This window comes from Bos indicus x Bos taurus, chromosome 1 (genome assembly GCF_003369695.1).
Source record: "Bos indicus x Bos taurus breed Angus x Brahman F1 hybrid chromosome 1, Bos_hybrid_MaternalHap_v2.0, whole genome shotgun sequence".
Lineage (NCBI taxonomy): Eukaryota > Metazoa > Chordata > Mammalia > Artiodactyla > Bovidae > Bos > Bos indicus x Bos taurus.
Genome location: NC_040076.1, coordinates 126272456 through 126294717, shown reverse-complemented (window position 1 = coordinate 126294717; position 22262 = coordinate 126272456). Strand labels below are relative to the sequence as shown.

The following is a 22262-nucleotide window of genomic DNA, read 5'->3' as shown; positions in this document are numbered from 1 at the left end:
TGAAGTTCTTTTTTTATACAGTTCTTCTGTGTATCCTTGCCACCTCTTCTTAATATCTTCTCCTTCTGCTAGGTCCATACCATTTCTGTCCTTTATTGAGCCCATCTTTGCATGAAATGTTCCCTTGGTATCTCTGATTTTATTGAAGAGATCTCTAGTCTTTTGCATTCTGTTGTTTTCCTCTATTTCTTTGCACTGATCACTGAGGAAGGCTTTCTTATCTCTCTTTGCTATTCTTTGGAACTCTGCATTCAAATGGGTATATCTTTCCTTTTCTCCTTTGCTTTTTGCTTCTCTTCCTTTCACAGCTATTTGTCAGGCCCCCTCAGACAGCCATTTTGCTTTTCTGCCTTTCTTTTTCTTAGGGATGGTCTTGATTCCTCTCTCCTGTACAATGTCACAAACCTCCGTCCATAGTTCATCAGGCACTCTATCAGATCTAGGCCCTGAAATCTATTTCTCACTTCCACTGTATAATCATAAGGGATTTGATTTAAGTCATACCTGAATGGTCTAGTGGTTTCTCCTACTTTCTTCAATTTAAGTCTGAATTTGGCAATAAGGAGTTCAGGATCTGAGCCAAGGTCAGCTCCCAGTCTTGTTTTTGCTGACTGTACAGAGCTTCTCCATCCTTGGCTCCAAAGAATATAATCAATCTGACTGCGGTATTGACCATCTGGTGATGTCCATGTGTAGAGTCTTCTCTTGTGTTGTTGGAAGAGGTTGTCTGCTACAGTGCGTTCTCTTGGTAAAACTCCAATATAACTAGAAAAAAAATAGTTTGAATGGAAATACTATCAATGTGCACCCCTTCTGAACAAACCGTTGGAGAATGAGCTACATCTTTCAAAAACATGCCTGGGTAAATTTTGCAAGACAAACAGCGAACATGCTAGATATTCAATTGTAGAGGTAAAACTAAAATAAGATTGAAGTCAAACATTATCTTTTCTGCCAAAGACAAAAGAATGCAACTAGAAACTGGAAGGAGAGAGTTCTCTGGTGGCCTAGTGGTTAGGATTCGGGATTTCACTGATGTGGCCTGAGTTGCTAGTCAAAGAAGTGAGATCCCTCCAGCTGTGCAGAGAGCAAAAAATTCTTAAAAACACTGGCAGGTAAGAGGAGAGAAAAGTAGGAAAGTAGAATAAGATCAGTTCAGTTCAGTTCAGTCGCTCAGTCATGTTTGACTCTTTGTGACCCCATGAATCACAGCACTCCAGGCCTCCCTGTCTATCACCAACTCCTGGAGTTCACTCAAACTCATGTCCATTGAGTCAGTGATGCCATCCAGCCATCTCATCTTCTGTAATAAGATCACTGACTGTTATATAGTTAATAGGTAAGAGTCAAATGATACCATTTAAAACTGGCTGAAAAGTAAAGTAAGAGAAAAGATTAAGGGCACTATAAAAATTACTAACACAAATGATGCCATTAAAATAAAGATACATTGGTAGTTTGATAGGGATCGCATTGAATCTGTAGCTTGTGTTTGGCAGTATAGTCATTTTCACAACACTGATTATTCCTATTGGGATATCTCTCCATCTGTTTATGTTGTCTTTAATTTCTTTCATAAGTGTCTTGTAGTTTCTGTATACAGTTCTTTTGTCTCCTTAGGTAAGTTTATTCCGAGATATTTAATTCTTTTTGTTGCAATGGTGAATGGGACTGACTGCTTAATTTCTCTTTCTGATTTTTCATTGTTAGTATATACAAATTCAAATGATTTCTGTGTATTGATTTTGTATCCTGAAACTTTGCTAAATTCACTGATTAGCTCTAGCAACTTTCTGATACTATGTTTAGGGTTTTCTATGTACAGTATCATGTCTCTGCAAACAATGAGAGCTTTACTTCTTTTCCGATCTGGATTCCTTTTCTTTCTTTTTCTTCTCTGATTGCTGTAGCTAGGACTTCTACAACTGTGTTGAATAATGGTGGTGAAAATGGACACCCTTGTCTTGTTCCTGATCTTAGGAGGAATGCTTTCAGTTTTTCACCATTGAGAATAATACTTGCTGTAGGCTAATCATATATGGCCTTCACTATGTTGAGGTAGGTTCCTTCTATTCCCATTTTTTGAAGAGTTTTAATCATAAATGGGTGCTGAATTTTTTCAAAGTCTTTTTCTTCATCTATTGAGATTATCATATGGTTTGTATCTTTAAATTTGTGAATATGGTTTATCACATTGACTGATTTGCATATATCAAAGAATCCTTCCATGCCTGCAATAAATCAAACTTGATCATGGTGTATGAGATTTTTGCTGTGTTGCTGAATTCTGTTTGCTAAAATTTTGTTAAAGATTTTTTCATCTATGTTCATCAGGGATATTATATTGGCCTGCAGTTTTCTTTTTTGTGCATTGTCTTTGTCTAGTTTTGGTATCAGGGAGATGGTGGCCTTGTAGAATGAGTTTGGAAATGTTCCTACCTCTGCAATTTTCTAAGAGTTTTAGAAGAATAGACATTAGCTCTTTTCTAAATGTTTGACAGAATTCTCCTGAGAAGCCATCTGGTCCTGGGCTTTTGTTTTTGGGGAGATTTTTTAATCACAGCTTCAATTTCAGTGCTTGTAATTGGGTTGTTCATAATTTCTATTTCTTTCTGGTTCAGTCTTGGAAGGCTGAACGTTTCTAAGAATCTGTCCATTTCTTCCAGGTTATCCATTTTATTGCCATATAGTTGTTCATAATAGTCTCTTATGATCCTTTGTATTTCTGCATTATCTGCTATAATCTCTCCTTTTTCATTTCTAATTTTGTTGATTTGATTCTTCTCTCTTTTTCACTTGATAAGTCTGGCTAAAGGTCTGTCAATTTTGAAATTGTCAGTTGTGAAACAAAACACTTCACAATTCACATGGAAACACAGAAGACCCTGAATAGCCAACACAGTCTTGAGAAAGAAGAATGGAGCTGGAGGAATCAACCTTCCTGACCAGATTATATTACAAAGCTAGAGTCATCAAGATGGCATGATACTGGTATAAAAACAGAAATACAGACCAAAAGAACAAGACAGAAAGCCCAGAAATAAACCCATGCACCTATGGGTGCCTTATTTTTGACAAAGGAAGCAAGAATACACAATGGGGCAAAGACAGCCTCTTCAATAAATGGTGCTGGGACAACTGGACAGCTACATGCAAAAGAATCAAATTAGAATACTTCCTAACACCATACACAAAGATAAACTCAAAATGGCTTAAACACCTAAATGTAAGACCAAAAACTACTAAATTCTTAGAGGAAAACATAGGCAGAGCACTTGATGACATAAATCAAAGTAAGAACCTTCTACAGTAAAGGAAATAAAAACAGAAGTAAACAAGTGGGAACTGATTAAACTTAAAAGCTTTTGCACAGCAAAGGAAACTATAACCAAGGTGAACAGACAACCCTCAGAATGGGAGAAAAGGACAGCAAACGAAACAACTGACCAAGGATTAACTTCCAAAATATACAAGCAGCTCATACAACTCAATACCAGAAAAACAAACAACCCAATCAAAAAGTGGGAAAAAGAACTAAGCAGACATTTCTCCAAAGAAGACATACAGATGGCTAACAAACACATGAAAAGATGCTTGCTGAACATAGCTCGTTATTACAGAAATGCAAATCAAAACTACAATGAGTTATCACTTCACACCGGTCAGAATGGCCATCATCAAAAAGTCTACAAATAATAAATGCTGGAGAGGGTGTGGAGAAAAGGGAACCCTCTTGCCCTGTCGGAGGGGATGTAAATTGATAGAGCCACTATGGAACATGGTATAGAGATTCCTTAAAAAACTAGGAAGAAAACCACCATCAGTTGAGTTCAGTTCAGTTCACTCACTCAGTCGTGTCCGACTCTTTGCAACCCCATGAATCGCAGCACGCCAGGCCTCTCTGTCCATCATCAACTCTCGGAGTTCACTTAGACTCATATCCATCGAGTCAGTGATGCCACCCAGCCAGTGATGTCATCCAGCCATCTCTTCCTCTGTCGTCCCCTTCTCCACCTGCCCCCAATCCCTCCCAGCATCAGAGTCTTTTCCAATGAGTCAACTCTTCACATGAGGTGGCCAAAGTACTGGAGTTTTAGCTTTAGCATCATTCCTTCCAAAGAAATCCCAGGGCTGATCTCCTTGCAGTCCAAGGGACTCTCAAGAGTCTTCTCCAAAATCACAGTTCAAAAGCATCAATTCTTTGGCACTCAGCCTTCTTCACAGCCCAACTCTCACATCCATACATGACCACAGGAAAAACCATAGCCTTGACTAGACGGACCTTAGTTGGCAAAATAATGTCTCTGCTTTTGAATATGCTATCTAGGTTGGTCATAATTTTCCTTCCAAGGAGTAAGCGTCTTTTAATTTCATGGCTGCAGTCACCATCTGCAGTGATTTTGGAGCCCCCAAAAATAAAGTCTGACACTGTTTCCACTGTTTCCACATCTATTTCCCATAAAGTGATGGGACGGGATGACATGATCTTCATTTTCTGAATGTTGAGCTTTAAGCTAACTTTTTCATTCTCCACTTTCACTTTCATCAAGAGGCTTTTTAGTTCCTCTTCATTTTCTGCCATAAGGGTGGTGTCATCTGCATATCTGAAGTTATTGATATTTCACCCAGCAATCTTGATTCCAGCTTGTGCTTCTTCCAGCCCAGCGTTTCTCATGATGTACTCTGCATAGAAGTTAAATAAGCAGGGTGACAATATACTGCCTTGACGCACTCCTTTTCCTATTTGCAACCAGTCTGTTGTTCCATGTCCAGTTCTAATTGACCTGCATATAGGTTTCTCAAGAGGCAGATCAGGTGGTCTGGTATTCCCATCTCTTTCAGAATTTCCCACAGTTTATTGTGATCCACACAGTCAAAGGCTTTGGCATAGTCAATAAAGCAGACATACATGTTTTTCTGGAACTCCCTTGCTTTTCTGATGATCCAGCGGATACTGGCAATTTTATCTCTGGTTCCTCTGCCTTTTCTAAAACCAGCTTGAACATCTGGAAGTCCATGGTTCACATACTGCTGAAGCCTGGCTTGGAGAATTTTGAGCATTACTTTACTAGCGTGTGAGACGAGTGCAATTGTGCAGTAGTTTGAGCATTCTTTGGCATTGCCGTTCTTTGGGATTGGAATGAAAACTGACCTTTTCCAGTCCTGTGGCCACTGCTGAGTTTTCCAAATTTGCTGGCATATTGAGTGCAGCACTTTCACAGCATCATCTTTCAGGATTTCAAAGAGCCCAACTGGAATTCCATCACCTCCACGAGCTTTGTTCATAGTGATGCTTTCTAAGGCCCACTTGACTTCACATTACAGGATGTCTGGCTCTAGGTCAGTGATCACACCATCGTGATTATCTTGGTCATAAAGATATTTTTTGTATAGTTCTTCTGTGTATTCCTGCCACCTCTTCTTAATATCTTCTGCTTCTGTTAGGTCCATACCATTTCTGTCCTTTATTGAGCCCATCTTCGCATGAATTGTTCTCTTGGTATCTCTAATTTTCTTGAAGAGATCTCTAGTCTTTCCATTCTGTTGTTTTCCTCTATTTCTTTGCATTGATAGCTGAGGAAGGCTTTCTTATCTCTTCTTGCTGTTCTTTGGAACTCTGCATTCAGATGCTTATATCTTTCCTTTTCTCTCCTTTGCTTTTCACTTCTCTTCTTTTCACAGCTATTTGTAAGGCCTCCTCAGACAGCCACTTTGCTTTTTTGCATTTCTTTTCCATGAGGATGGTCTTGATCCCTGTCTCCTGTACAATGTCACGAACCTCCGACCATAGTTCATCAGGCACTCTATCAGATCTAGTCCCTTATATCTACTTCTCACTTCCACTGTATAATCATAAGGGATTTGATTTAGGTCATACCTGAATGGTTTAGTGGTTTTCCCTACTTTCTTCAATTTCAGTCTGAATTTGGCAATAAGGAGTTCATGATCTGAGCCACAGTCAGCTCCTGGTCTTGTTTTTGTTGACTATATAGAGCTTCTCCATCTTTGGCTGCAAAGAATATAATCAATCTGATTTCAGTGTTGACCATCTGGTGATGTCCATGTGTAGAGTGTTCTCTTGTGTTGTTGGAAGAGGGTGTTTGCTATGACCAGTGCATTTTCTTGTCAAAACGCTATTAGTCTTTGCCCTGCTTCATTCCGTATCCCAGGGCCAAATTTGCCTGTTACTCCAGGTGTTTCTTGACTTCCTACTTTTGCATTCCAGTCCCCTATAATGAAAAGGACATCTTTTTTGGGTGTTAGTTCTAAAAGGTCTTGGAGGTCTTCATAGAACCGTTCCACTTCAGCTTCTTCAGCATTACTGGTTGGGGCATAGACTTGGATTACTGTGATATTGAATGGTTTGCCTGAGAAACGAAGAGAGATCCTTCTGTCGTTTTTGAGATTGCATCCAAGTACTGCATTTCAGACTCTTTTGTTGACTACTGATGGCTACTCCATTTCTTCTAAGGGATTCCTGCCCACAGTAGTAGAAATAATGGTCATCTGAGTTAAATTCACCCATTTCAGTCCATTTCAGTTCGCTGATTCCTAGAATGTCGACGTTCACTCTTGCCATCTCCTGTTTGACCACTTCTAATTTGCCTTGATTCATGGACCTGACATTCCAGGTTCCTATGCAATATTGTTCTTTACAGCATCGGGCCTTGCTTCTATCACCAGTCACATCCACAAATGGGTATTGTTTTTGCTTTGGCTCCATTCCTTCATTCATTGTCGAGTTATTTCTCCACTGATCTCCAGGAGCATACTGGGCCCCTACTGACCTGGGGAGTTCCTCTTTCAGTATCCTATCATTTTGCCTTTTCATACTGTTTATGGGGTTCTCAAGGCAAGAATACTGAAGGGGTTTGCCATTCCCTTCTTCCTTGGACCACATTCTGTCAGCCCTCTCCACCATGACCCACCCGTCTTTGGTGGCCCCATGGGCATGGCTTTGTTTCACTGAGTTAGACAAGGCTGTGGTCCTAGTATGATTAGATTGACTAGTTTTCTGTGATTATGGTTTCAGTGTGTCTGCCCTCTGATGCCCTCTTGCAACATCTACCGTCTTATTTGGGTTTCTCTTACCTTGGAGGTGGGGTATCTCTTCACGGCTGCTCCAGCAAAGCGCAGCCGCTGCACCTTACCTAGCAATCCCACTCCTAGGCATATACCTGAGGAAATCAAAATTGAAAAAGACACAGGCATCCCACTGTTCACTACAGCACTATTTATAATAGCTAGAACATGGAAGTAAACTAAATGTCCGTTGACAGATGAATGGATAAAGAACTTTGGTACATATGCACAATGGAATATTACTGAGCCATGAAATTAAAAGATGTTTGCTTCTTGAAAGACAAGTTATGACCAACCCAGACAGCATATTAAAAAGCACAGACATAACTTTGCCAACAAAGGTCTGTCTAGTCAAAGCTAGTTTTTCCAGTAGTCATGTATGAATGTGAGAGTTGGACTATAAAGAAAGCTGAGCACCAAAGAATTGATGCTTTTGAACTGTGGTGTTGGAGAAGACTCTTGAGAGTCCCTTGGACTGCAAGGAGATCCAACCAGTACATCCTAAAGGCAATCAGTCCTGAATATTCACTGGAAGGACTGAGACTGAAGCTGAAACTTCAATATTTTGGCCACCTGATGCGAAGAACTGACTTATTGGAAAATACCCTGATGCTGGGAAAGATTGAAGGCGAGAGAAGATGGGACGACAGAGGATGAGATGGCTGGATGGCATCACCGACTGAATGGACATGAGTTTGAGAAAGCTCCAGGAGTTGGTGATGGACAGGGAAGCCTGGCATGCTGCAGTCCATGGGGTCCCAAAGAGTCAGACACGACTGAGTAACTGATCTGAACTGAACTGAACTGCCATAAAAAGGAAAGCATTTGAGTCCATTCTAATGAGATGGATGAACCTAGAACCTATTATACTGAGTGAAGTTAGTCAGAAAAAGAAATATTATATTCTAACGCATATATACAGAATCTAGAAAAATGATACTGAAAAATTTATTTACAGGGCAGCAATGGAGAAACAAAGAGAATAGACTTATGGACATGGGGAGAGGTGAGGAGAGGGTGAGATGTACAGAAAGAGTAACATGGAAACTTATATTACCATATGTAAAATAGATAGCCAACAGGAATTTGCTGTATGGCTCAGGAAACTCTAACAAGGGCTCTGTATCAACCTAGAGGGGTGGGATGGGGACGGAGGTTTAAAAGGGAGGGGATATATATATATATATATATATATCTACAGCTGATTCATGTTTAGGTTTGACAGAAAACAAAATTCTGTAAAGCAATTATTGTTCAATTAAAAAAATTAATTTTTTAAATAAATAAACAAAGATACAAATGTTCCCAGGTATCAAAACAAGTGCTTAAAAAACAAAGATAACATATAAATAGAGAAAGACAGTAAATACAACATAATACACAAAGCCCTGACAAACAGCACACAGCATTACGAGGCACAGAATATACTGCATGTACACTCTACACAGTTAACTTAATGAAGGGCTACTTACACAATTCGCTATCCATCTGAAAGAAAATACCAACCTGTCTTGAACTCATTCCTTTGAAAACAAGAGAGGAGGCCCAATGACCAGCATGCAGGAAGTTTCCTGGGAAGAGCTCTTAGGAGAAACACCTGGAAGTAAGTGAAGGAAGCTGAGGTGAGAATGGGGAGAAACTGGCCCAACGAGGGTGCAAGGAGAGCCTCAGGTAATGCTCATGGAGCTCCAGAGCTCAGATTGTCCCTAAAGGAGTTGTCCACAGTTGTCCCTAAAGGTGTTGTCCAGAGTTGTCCCTAACGGAGGCGAGTTTGCTTGGAAACTATATCCCTGCCTCACTCAGTTAGCTCTCAGAGGATGCCTCTTAGACAGAGTGTAACCTTGGCCAATGGCAATTCCCAGAAAGGAATGCAGCTGTAAGCAACCAGCCTGTGTAAGTGGAAAACATGTAGCTCGGTGGGGAAGAGAAGGTCTATCAGAGAGTACTGTAACATCCACAACAACATATGGCAATAAAAATCCATTACAGGCCACAATGAGGATAAACCTTGCAAATGCAGCAACAGGTTAAAAAGTATATATGCAATAGGATTATATTTACATAAGTTAGTTAGTCCAGTTGCTCAGTCGTGTGCAACTCTTTGCGACCCCATGAACCACAGTACGCTAGGCCTCCCTGTCCATAATCAACTCCCGGAGTTCACCCAAACTCATGTCCATTGAGTCGGTGATGCCATCCAACCATCTCATCCTCTGTCGTCCCCTTTCCTCCTGCCCTCAATCTTTCCCAGCATTACGGTCTTTTCAAATGAGTCAGCTCTTCGCATCCAGTGGCCAAAGTTTTGGAGATTCAGCTTCATCATCAGTCCTTCCAATGAATGCTGCTAAGTCACTTCAGTCATGTCCGACCCTGTGCGACCCCATAGATGGCAGCCCATCAGGCTTCCCCATCCCCGGGACTCTCAAGGCAAGAACACTGGAGTGGGTTGCCATTTCCTTCTCCAATGTAGGAAAGTGAAAAGTGAAAGTGAAGTTGCTCAGTCATGTCTGACTCTTTCTGATCCGTGGACTGCAGCCTACCAGGCTCCTCCATCCATGGGATTTTCCAGGCAAGAGTACTGGAGTGTGTTGCTATTGCCTTCTCCATTCCAGTGAATACTCAGGACTGGTTTCCTTTAGGATGGACTGGTTGGATCTCCTTGCAGTCCAAGGGACATTCAAGAGTCTTCTCCAACACCACAGTTCAAAAGCATCAATTCTTCAGCTCTCAGCCTTCTTTATAGTCCAACTTTCACATCCAGACATGACCACTGGAAAAACCATAGCCTTGACTAGACGGACCTTTGTTAACAAAGTAATGTCTCTGCTTTTCAATATGCTGTCTAGGTTGGGCATAGCTTTCTTTCCAAAGAGTAAGCATCTTTTAATTTCATGGCTGCAATCACCATCTGGAGTGACTTTGGAGCCCAGAAAAATAAAGTCTGACACTGTTTCCCCATCTTTTTGCCATGAAGTGATGGGACCAGATGACATGATTTTAGTTTTCCTAATGTTGAGCTTTAAGTCAACTTTTTCACTCTCCTCTTTCACCACCATCAAGAGGCTCTTTAGTTCTTCTTCACTTTTTGACATAAGGGTGGTGTCACCTGCATATCTGACGTTATTGATATTTCTCCTGGCAATCTTGATTCCAGCCTATGCTTCCTCCAGCCCAGCATTTCTAATGATGTACTCTGCATATACATTAAATAAGCACGGTGACAATATACAGCCTTGACGCACTCCTTTTCCTGTTTGGAACCAGTCTGTTGTTCCATGTCCAGTTCTAACTGTTGCTTCCTGACCTGCATACAGATTTCTCAAGAGGCAGGTTAGGTGGTCTGGTATTCCCATCTCTTTCAGAATTTCCCACAGTTTATTGTGATCCACACAGTCAAAGGCTTTGGCATAGTCAATAAAGCAGAAGTGTATGTTTTCTGGAACTCTCCTGCTTTTTCAATGATCCAGCGGATGTTGGCAATTTGATCTCTGGTTCCTCTGCCTTTTCTAAACCAGCTTGAACATCTGGAAATTCACGGTTCACATACTGCTGAAGTCTGGCTTGGAGAATTTTGAGCATTACTTTACTAGCGTGTGAGATGAGTGCAGTTGTGCGGTAGTTTGAGCATTCTTTGGCATTGCCTTTCTTTGGGATTGGAATGAAAACTGACCTTTTCCAGTCCTGTGGCCACTGCTGAGTTTTCCAAATTTGCTGGCATATTGACTGCAGCACTTTCACAGCATCATCTTTTAGGATTTGAAAGAGCCCAGTGGAATTCCATCACCTCCACTAGCTTTGTTCATATTGATGTTTCTTAAGGCCTACTTGACTTCACATTCCAGGACGTCTGGCTCTAGGTGAGTGATCACATGATTGTGATTTTCTGGGTTGTGAAGATCTTTTTTGTACAATTCTTCTGTGTATTCTTGCCACCTCTTCTTAATATCTTCTGCTTCTATTAGATCCCTATCATTTATTGAGCGCATCTTTGCATGAAATGTTCCCTTGGTATCTCTAATTTTCCATGCAGAAAAATGCATAGTGCTTAAAAGAATACAAATGTAAGATGCACACAGAAATTAACACACACAACACCAAATTTCTCTTCTCTGTGCAGAAGATGGAAAGCATTTAAGCTTAGGAATGAAGGTTTCAGCTACATGTCAGACTGTATAAGCAGAATTGCAGGATATAAAGGGGGTTCATCCACAAAAGCATCAGTTCTTCGGTGCTCAGCTTTCTTCACAGTCCAACTCTCACATCCATACACGACTACTGGAAAAACCATAGCCTTCACTAGACGGACCTTTGTTGGCAAAGTAATATCTCTGCTTTTGAATATGCTATCTAGGTTGGTCATAACTTTCCTTCTAAGGAGTAAGCGTCTTTTAATTTCATGGCTGCAATCGCCATCTGCAGTGATTTAGGAGCCCCAAAAAGTAAAGTCTGATACTGTTTCCACATCTATTTCCCATGAAGTGATGGGACTAGATGCCATGATCTTCCTTTTCTGAATGGTGAGCTTTAAGCCAACTTTTTCACTCTTCACTTTCATCAAGAGGCTTTTTAGTTCCTCTTCACTTTCTGCCATAAAGGTAGTGTCATCTGCATATCTGAGGTGATTGAGATTTCTCCCGGCAATCTTGATTCCAGCTTGTGCTTCTTCCAGCCCAGTGTTTCTCATGATGTACTCTGCATAGAAGTTAAATAAGCGGGGTGACAATATACAGCCTTGACATACTCCTTTTCCTATTTGGAACCAGTCTGTTTTTCCGTGTCCAGTTCTAACTGTTGCTTCCTGACCTGCATATAGGTTTCTCAAGAAGCAGGTCGGGTGGTCTGGTATTCCCATCTCTTTCAGAATTTTCCAATTTATTGTGATCCACACAGAATGAAGACCTACAAGACCTTTTAGAACTAACACCCAGAAAAGATGTCCTTTTCATTATAGGGGACTGGAATGCAAAAGTAGGAAGTCAAGAAACACCTGGAGTAATAGGCAAATTTGGCCTTGGAATATGGAATGAAGCACGGCAAAGGCTAATAGAGTTTTGCCAAAAGAATGCACTGGTCATAGCAAACACCCTCTTCCAACAACACAAGAGAAGACTACACATGGACATCACCAGATGGTCAACACCGAAATCAGATTGATTATATTCTTTGCAGCCAAAGATGGAGAAGCTCTAAACAGTCAGCAAAAACAAGACCAGGAGCTGACTGTGGCTCAGATCATGAACTCCTTATTGCCAAATTCAAACTTAAATTGAAGTTCTTACATAAAAAAATGCAAAATCATAACAAATTCAGTCCAGTTGCTCAGTTGTGTCCAACTCTTTGTGAACCCTACCCATCAGACATTCCCAGAGCCTACTTAAACTCATGCCTATCACGTCAGTGATACCATCCAACCAGCTCATCCCCTGTCGTCCCTTTCTCTTCCCGCCTTCAATCTTTCCCAGCATCAGGGTCTTTTCCAATGAGTCAGTTCTTCGCCTCAGGTGGACAAAGTATTGGAGTCTTGGCTTCACCATCGGTCCTTCCAATGAATATTCAGGACTGATCTCCTTTAGGATTGACAGGTTGGATCTCCTTGCAGTCCAAGGGACTCTCAAGAGTCTTCTCCAACACCAGAGTTCAAAATCATCAATTCTTTGGTGCTCAGCTTTCTCTATAATCCAACTCTCATATCCATACATGATGACTGGAAAAACAATAGCTTGGACCAGACGGGCCTTTGTTGGTCAAGTAGTGTCTCTGCTTTTTAAAATGCTGTCTAGGTTGGTTATAGCTTTTCTTCCAAGGAGCAAGTGTCTTTTTTTTTTTTTTTTTGCAAGTGTCTTTTAATTTCATGGCTGCAGTCACCAACTGCAGTGATTTTGGAGCCAAAAAAAAAATAAAGTCTCTCACTGTTTCCATTGTTTCCTCATCTATTTGCCATGAAGTGATGGGACCGGATGCCATGATCTTCGTCTTCTGAATGTTGAGTTTTAAGCTGGCTTCTTCACTCTCCTCTTTCACTTTCATCAAGAGGCTCTTTAGTTCTTCTTTGCTTTCTGTTCTAATGGTGGTGTTATCTGCATATCTGATGATATTGACAATTTCTCCAGGCAAGCTTGATTCCAGCTTGTTCTTCATCCATCCCAGCATTTTGTATGATGTACTCTGCATATAAGTTTAATAAGCTTATTCAATATAATGACAATGTACAGCCTTGACGTGTTCCTTTCCTGATTTAGAACCAGTCTGTTGTTCCATGGCCAGTTCTAACTGTTGCTTCTTGACCTCTACATAGATTTCTCAGGAGGTAGGTCAGGTGGTCTGGTACTCCCATCTCTTTCAGAATTTTCCACAGTTTGTTGTGATCCATACAGTCAAAGGCTTTGGCATAGCCAATAAAGCAAAGGTAGATTTTTTCTGGAACTCTCTTGCTTTTTCCATGATCCAGTGGAAGTTGGCAATTTGATCTCTGGTTCCTCTGCCTTTTCTAAATCCAGCTTGAACATCTGGAAGTTCACAGTTTACATACTGTTGAAGCCTGGCTTGGAGAATTTGAGCATTACTTTGCTAGTGTGTGAGATGAGTGCAACTGTGCGGTAGTTTGAGCCTTCTTTGGCATTGCCTTTCTTTGGGATTGGAAAACTGACCTTTTCCAGTCCTGTGGCCACTGCTGAGTTTTCCAGATTTGCGGGCATATTGAATGCAGAACTTTCACAGCGTCATCTTCCAGGATTTGAATAGCTGAGCTGGAATTCCATCATCTCCACTAGCTTTGTTCATAGTGATGCTTTCTAAGGCCCACTTGAGTTCACATTCCAGGATGTCTGGCTCTAGATGAGTGTTCACACCATCGTGGTTATCTGGGTTGTGAAAATCTTTTTTGTATAATTCTTCTGTGTATTCTTGCCACCTCTTCTTAATATTTTCTGGTTCTGTTAGGTACATATCATTTCTGTCCTTTATTGTGCTCATTTTTGTGTGAAATGTTCCCTTAGTATTTCTAATTTTCTTGAAGTGATCTCTAGTCTTTCCCATTCATAACAAACTAACTTCTCCCAAATTAACCAACAGATACAATAAATCACAATAAAGTTAACAATATCTTATTTTCTAATTAGATTGAATGATTTAAAAATTAATTTGGAATGTAAGACCTAAAACTGTAAAACTTTTAAAACACAGGGCAAAAGTTGTAAAATATTTGTGGCAATGATTTCTTGTATATGACACCAGAGGTATAGACAACAAAATAAAAAACAAATCATGAACATTAAAAAACTTTGAGCATCAAAAGACTCTACGCACAGAGTAAAAGAGCACCCCACAGAAGCTGGGGCGGAGGATGGATCTGCAAATCACAAATTTGATAGGGATTAAAACCCAAAATACATACAGAACTAAAACTCAATGACAATAAAACATATAACACAATTCGAAAACGAGCAAAGGATCTGACTGGATATTACTCCAAAGAAGATATATGAGTGGCCTATAAGCACATTTAAGAGTTGTACCATAAAGAAGGCTGAGTGCTAAAGAAATGATGCTTTTGAACTGTGGTGTTGGAGAACACTCTTGAGAGCCCCTTGGACAGCAAGGAGATCAAACCTGTCAATCCTAAAGGAAATGAACCCTGAATATTCATTGTAAGGACTAATGCTGAAGCTGAAGTTCCAGTACTTTGGCCATCTGATGCGAAGAGCCAACTCACTGAAAAAGACCTTGGTGCCGGAAAAGACTGAAGGCATGAGAAGGAGATGACAGAGGATGAGATGGTTGGATGGAATCACCCACTCAATGGACGCGAGTTTGAGCGAGCTCCAGGAGATGGTGAAGAATAGAGAAGCCTGGCGTGCTGCAGTCCATGGGGTCTCAGCTGAACATGACTGAGTGACTGAACAACAAGCCCATGAAAAGCTGCTCAACATTAATAATCATAGGATACTAAAAACCAAAACTACAGTGAGCTACCAACTCACACCCAAATGGCTACTATCAAAAAAAAACAAAAACAGAGAACAGTAAGTGTGCTGAGGATGGTGAGAAAGTGGAATCCTTGCACTCTGTTGGCAAAACGTAAAGCAGTAGAGCTGCTATTTAAAATAGTATGGCAGTTCCCCCAAAAATCAAAAATTAAAAACAGAATTATTATACATCAGCCATTCCACTTCTGGAATCACACCCTAAAGGACTGAAAGCAGAGTCTCAAAGAGGTATCTGTACATTCATGTTCACAGTAGCATCATTCGCAATAGCTAAAACACGGAAGCAATCGTGACCATCAAAAGAATAAGTCAACAAAACATGGTACACGTATACATACAATGGAAGATTATTCAGTCTTAAAAAGGAAGGGAATCATTAAGGTAATTCATTCATGCGACACCATGAATGAATCCTGAGGACATTATGCTAAGCAAAATAAGCCAATCACAAAAAAGACAAATACTCAATGATTCTACTTTTATGAAGTACTAAGAGTAGGCAAAATGAGAGTCAGAAGATAGAATGGTGTTTGCTGGGTGCTAAGGTACAGGAGATGGGAATGGGGGATTACTGTTTAATGCATATGGAGTTTCAGTTTTACAAGATGAAATGAGTTATGATATGGATGTTGGTGGTCCTAAAAAAGAGTTAAAGTCGTAAATTTAATGCGTACTTAACCATAATATATGGAGACGGAAATGGCAACCCACTCCAGTATTCTTGACTGGAGAATCCCATGGACAGAGGAGCCTAGCGGACTACAGTCCATGCGGTTGCAAAGAGTCGGACACGACTAAATGACTAACACACACCATAATAAAAAAATAATTCTTTAATGGACAGAAAATAAAGTATGGGATAAGCAAAAAAAAAAAAAAAAAATGGAAAAATAAGCAAAACAACAACACAAATTCTGGAAATAAAGAGTTAAGGATGAGTCCCATCTAATTATTAAACCAATTATAAAACTGCAATAATTAAAATATACACTGTAAATGAAAAAGCATATAGGTCAATGGACCAGAAAAACAAGTGCAAGTATAGATCTAAATCTACAAAGAAACTTAATATATATTAAAGTTGATACTTCAAATTAGTAAAGTATAAATGGTTCAGGTAGATTATTCAATAAATGGCAATGGGATATGTGACAATTGAGTAATCAACTGAAAAAAATTAACTAGAGCCATAATTTGTACTTCATTCAAAATAAATTTCAGATGCATCAAAAAATCCAATGCAATGTTTTGGTATTGGAAAAAAAAAAAAAGGAAGTTAGATTTTTTAATGTCTATGTAGAAAAATTCTTTAAAATATGAACTCAAACCAGGAGTCATCAAGGGAACAAAACTAATATAACTACTTTTTTACATTTAAAGAAAACACAATAAAGAAACTTCTAAGAAAATAAACTGGAAAAAATCTGCAATTCACACTGCAGAAAAAGAACTACTTTCTAGCCTATGAAAACTCCTATAAATAAATAGAACAAGAGCCTAAAGAAAATGGGCAAAGGATACATGACAGAAAACAAATAGATTTTAAACATTGAAAAAATATATTCTATATATAAAATAGATAACTGATAAAAACCTATCATATAGCACAGGGAATTCTACTCAATACTCTGTAATGAGGTATACGGGAACAGAATCTAAAAAAAGAGTAGATCTACGTATATATATATAAATGATTCAGTTTGCTGTGTAGCAGAAACTAACACAACAGTATAAAACCACTATACTCCAATAAAAATTACATATATATATGTGTGTGTGTGTGTGTGTATATCTATATACACACTTAACCTCTCTTATAAGAGAAATGCAAAATTATGTTGTAATATACAAGATGAAAAATATTGACACCAGTATCTATAAATAGAAAGAAGACTGCCTCCAAGGAAAGGAACTAACTGTCTGGATAGACAACAGAGTGGGAAAAACACCTTTTTCTTTTCTTTGATCAAATAATAAGATGAGCTAGTTACATCTTTTATACATTCTATATTTTTATCATTAACACAAAGTATCTACATAACACCAACTTAACTTTTAATTCTGTATTTTCTTTCATAGAGAAATAATACTTGTATTTTCAAATAAGTAGAAATAATCATCTGAGGTACACAGCATCAGGATATGGTTTTTGTAGTATTGTAGACAGAATCCTTACTTAAGGAACTTGAAAAACTATAATTATTGCAATCAAATTCTACGTAATGAAAAGTCTTTTTCTACAATAAGGTAGAGAACTAAACAAGACCAAATTCACCAAATCTGACACATGATGCAATGTAGCAACATGTGGGACTCCAGGATAAAATTACAAGGAACATGGGTTTTCAGAAGCCAGAAGATGGCGGTATTACCTCATTGATGCCTTACTGGTACCTACATCTAAGCACTCAACTTCTTGTTATCAAGAGATCCATTCTTCCTTTTCCCTCTGTCTCTCTTCCACTGCCCTTCTGCACTCCCACATATATCATATATCTACCTAGCCTTCTACCCTTCACCCAAGATATGAAGCTGAAATAAACATTAGAGGAAAAGGAAGATAGAAGAAATTTCTGAATTTATAAGAATACTTTTTTTAAGTGAATATATTTAAAATGTATAAGGTTCCTTTTGTTTTAAAAATCAAAGTATAAATTATGGACAACATTCTATATGCTTAGATGGACAATACAATGACTCACAAGTTTTAAAGACTATAATCCATTTGTAGCTATTATAAAATACTGGCTTTATTCCTATGTTGTACAATATATCCTTGTAGCTTATTTATTTTACACCTAGTAGTTGCCACCTCTTAATCCTCTAACCATATTTTACCCCTCTCTCTTCCCTCTCCCTACAGGTAACCACTAGTTCGTTCTCTATATCTGAGTCTGGTTCTTTTTATTATATTCACTAGTTTACTAATATTATTCATCACTAGTTAGATTCCACATATAAGTAATAACATACAGTAATTATTTTTCTCTAATTTATTTCACTAAGTATAACACCCTCCAAGCTATCCATGTTGCTGCAAATGCAAATTTTCATTCTTTTTTCTGGTTGAGTAGTATTTCACTGAAGAGAGAATAGTCTTAAACGGTATACATTATGTATACCACATTTTCTTTACCCACTCATCTGGTGACGGACACTTAGATGCTTCCATATCTCAGCTATTGTAACAATACTCCTATTAAAACTGGGGTGTGTGCATCTTTTCTAATTAGTGGTTTCCATTTTCTTTGGATGTACACACAGGAATAGAATTGCTGATAACTCTATTTAGTTTTCTGGAGAACCTCTATACTGTTTTCTCTAGTGGCTGCACCAATTTACATTCCCACTAACAGTGAGTGCACTTTTCTCCACATTTTCAGCAACATTTGCTATTTGTGGTCTTCTGATGATACCATTTATGACAAGTGTGACATGATACCTCATTGTGGTTTTAATTTGCACTTCTCTGACAATTAGCAATGCTGAACATCTTTTGTGCCTACTGACCATCTATATGTCTTCTTTGGGAAAAAAATGTCTATTTGGATCATCTGCCTATTTTTTAAAAAATATTTATGTGTATGAGCTGTTTACATATTTTGGGTATTATCTGTCATATCATTTGCAAATATTTTCTCCCATTTACTAGGCTTTTTCTTTTGTTGATGGTTTCATTTGCTCTGCAAAAGCTTTTCTAAGTTTAATTAGGTCCTTTATTTTTACTTCTGTTTCCTTTGCCTTAGGAGACAGATTTTGAAAAAATGTTGCTACAATTTATGTCAAAGAGTGTTCTGCCTGTTTCCTTCTAGGAGTTTTATGGTTTCCAGGTTTACATTTAGGTCTTTAATCCATTTTTTAAGCTTGTGTATATGCTGTGAAAAAATGTTCTAATGTCATTTTTTTATTGTACATGTAGTTATCCATAAGATTCATTTGCTAAATATGAAAACAAAAGTTTACATCCGTTCTCTTCTGAATCTACACTAAAATGAAGCTAAAGAACTAAAAAAAGACAAACCCATCAAAACACAAATATGTATGTATCATGAAAGGAGACATTAGCTGATGAGGGACCTACATAAAGCTTACTGAAGCTAGACAGAGGAAAGGTGAAGCTGGCTTGGTAAAACAGAACAAGCCAAACATGTGCATGTGAGCATGGATGAGGGTATGACACCAATAAGCTGCAACCACAACAGAAAACCTTGAAAACTGGAGGTATCTGACAGTAGGGGTCTGGCTCCTGGCTGAAAACAGAAACACTGGTTGAAAAGTTGAACAAAAACAGTTTTCAGGGGACTTCCCTGGTGGTCCAGTGGCTAAGACGCCATGCTCCTAATGCAGGGCGCCAGGGGTTCAATCCCTGGTCAGGGAAATAGATCTCACATGCCACAGCTAAAGATCCTGTGTGTCGCAACCAACATCCAGCACAGCCAAATAAATACATTTTTTAAAAAGGAAAGTTTTCACTCAGAAGCCTTACCATGTATGTAGCCAGGAAACTGCCTCTCCTGCACCCCAACAAGAGACAAGTGATTTAACTTAAGACAGTAAACCAGACAGATGTAGAAATCAGGTACACACAGGGGTGGTACGTCACAGCACACCACGAAGAGATTAAAGATGTGTTAGACCCCAACCCAAATCAGCTTCCAGAACACAAGCCAATCAACCAGGAGACTAGGAGATTCCTCCCCAGGAAACCTGACCCGAAAGAAAAGACCTTCAATCATTCAGTCACCCTGTCTTAAGACTTGCAGTTAACAACTCCCCTCAAACGGAGTTTTTACTGCCTCACTCTTTAATCTGAACAGATGGCCAAAGTTTACTAAACAACTGAGGAAAGTCTAACATGAAATCAAGGGACCAAATTAACAAAACAGAAGAAATGAAAGATGAGAGAAAGGAAAGGAAGGGGAGAAAGAGGAAAAGTAATGAAACGGTAGGAAATTTCCCACAAACTAGAACAAAAAGCTTTTCAACTTAGGGAAAAAAAAAAAAAAAAATCAGAGCAGCAATCTAGAATGTCCAACTAAAAGGGAATTTCAGAAAATGAAAAGAGGAAAGAAATTATACTCCCCAAATGACATACTTGTTTCTGCCAATGTAGTGAGCTATAAATTGCACCTTCACAAACATCTAGAAATGCTGGCTAAAGTAAAACAAATGTTCCCTCAAATGCTGAGCTCACCAAAAAAAACAGTTTTCAGCTGCCATGGAGGATTTTTATCAACACAAATAATCAAAACTTTTGAGTTTCAATGGTGTTAAAATCAAGGTGACAGGAGACAAGGCCTTGGGAATCACATGAAGTGAAGAGCTGGAACACCAAAGCACATGCGGCCAGAGAAAAAACAGACAAACACAACTTCACGAAAAAACCAAATTTGTGCATCAAAAGATCCAGTCCACAAAGTAAAAAAGCACCCCCACAGAACAGGAGCAAATATCTGCAAATCGCACATACGGCTAGGGATCAATATCCAAAATAGACAATATACTGCACCAAATTTAACATAATTCAACCACCAAAGAAATCCAAACAACACACTACTCCAAAGTGGGCAAAGACTTGAATAGATTTTCCTCTGAGATGTACAAATGGCCAATAAGCACACGAAAAGAGACTCGATGTCACACATCAATAGAAAAAGGCAAAATAAAAGCATAGTGAGGTTCTACCTCACATCCATTAGAATGGCTTCTCTCAAAACAAGAAGTGCTAGCAAGAATGTACAAAAATTGAGACTCTTGTGCACTATCCATGGGAATATAAAATAGTCCAACTAGTGAGGCATTTTAAACAGTATGGAAGCTCCTGAAAAAAGCCAAAGTAGAATTACCATGTGATCCAGTAAATTCCACTTCTGGGTATATACTCAAAAAACTGAAAGCAGGGTCTAGTTTTTTATTTTTGTACAAGAGATATTTGTATAGTCATGTTCACAGCAGCCTTATTTACAATAGCTAAAATTTGGAAATAACCCAAGTATCCATCAACAGATGAATGGGATAAGCAAAATATGATACATGCATACATACTCTGGGATATCATACAACTTAGAGAAGAAGAAAATTATGACACTATAAAATGGATGAATCTTGAGGACACTATACTAAGTGAAATAAGCCAATCACACAAATACTGTATGATCCTACTTCTATGATTTATATAACCACTTAATCAAAATCATAGAGACAGAAAGCAGATGGTGGTTGTCAGGGGCTAGGGAAGGGGAGATATTATTTAATGGGTACAGAGTTTCAGATTTTAAGATGAAGACTGCTGTAGAAAGAAGCAAATACACTTAGTAACAGTGAACTGTATACTTTTAAATGGTTAAGATAGCAAACTTGATGTGTATTTTGCCACAGTTTTTTTTAAATGGGGGGAAAATGCAGGCAGAGAGAAAAGTGGATTATTTACAAACAAATGACAATCAGACTGCAGTAAACAGTCACTAGCAGTAAAAGTAAAAACATCATGAAGAAATATCTTTAATGTGTTAAGGGAAAATGATGGAGAATAGAACCGAATCCTAAAATATTTTTCAAAAATAGGGGTGAAATAAAAAACATTTTCAGTGAGTTTATCTTCAATAGACATTCAATAAAGAGACATCCAAAGGATATACTTCAGGAAAATGGAAATAAGAAACTAAGAATGCAAAGGAAATTCAAGACAAATAAAAAAATAAGAAAGGTATGAAAAAAAAATATATAAAAGAATACCTCCAGAGAAAATAACGGAATGAAAAAAAGACAATGTGACTCTATAAATAGACAAATGATCTTTATAATAATAGCATTATAGAGAATTAAAAGGATATAATGATTAAAGGTTCTGGGAACTTCCCTGGTGGTCCAGGGGTTAAGACTTCGCCTTCCAACACAGAGGGTGTGGGTTCGACCCCTGGTCAGGAAGCTAAGGTCCCACATGCCTTGGGGTCAAAAACCTAAAACAGAAGCAATACTATAACAAATTCAATTAAAGAAAAAACTTTAAAAAAAAAAAAAAATAATAATGATTAAAGGTTCTTTTCAGCAGGAAGACACAAAACTTCTAAATTTGGATGTATTTTATAACACAGCTCACAAATATATAAGGCAAAAAAAAAAGGGCACATTTATAAGGGGAAACTGAGAAATCTACAATTACAAAAGAGATTTTTTAACATATGCCTCTCAGTA

The 22262-nt window shown here is 38.5% G+C and overlaps 1 protein-coding gene across 1 annotated transcript in view; it reads right to left on the bottom strand.

The window, feature by feature from the left end:
- TFDP2 (transcription factor Dp-2) overlaps positions 1 to 22262 on the bottom strand; it is a 205013-nt gene that overhangs the window by 164084 nt on the left and 18667 nt on the right. The window lies entirely within an intron of this gene.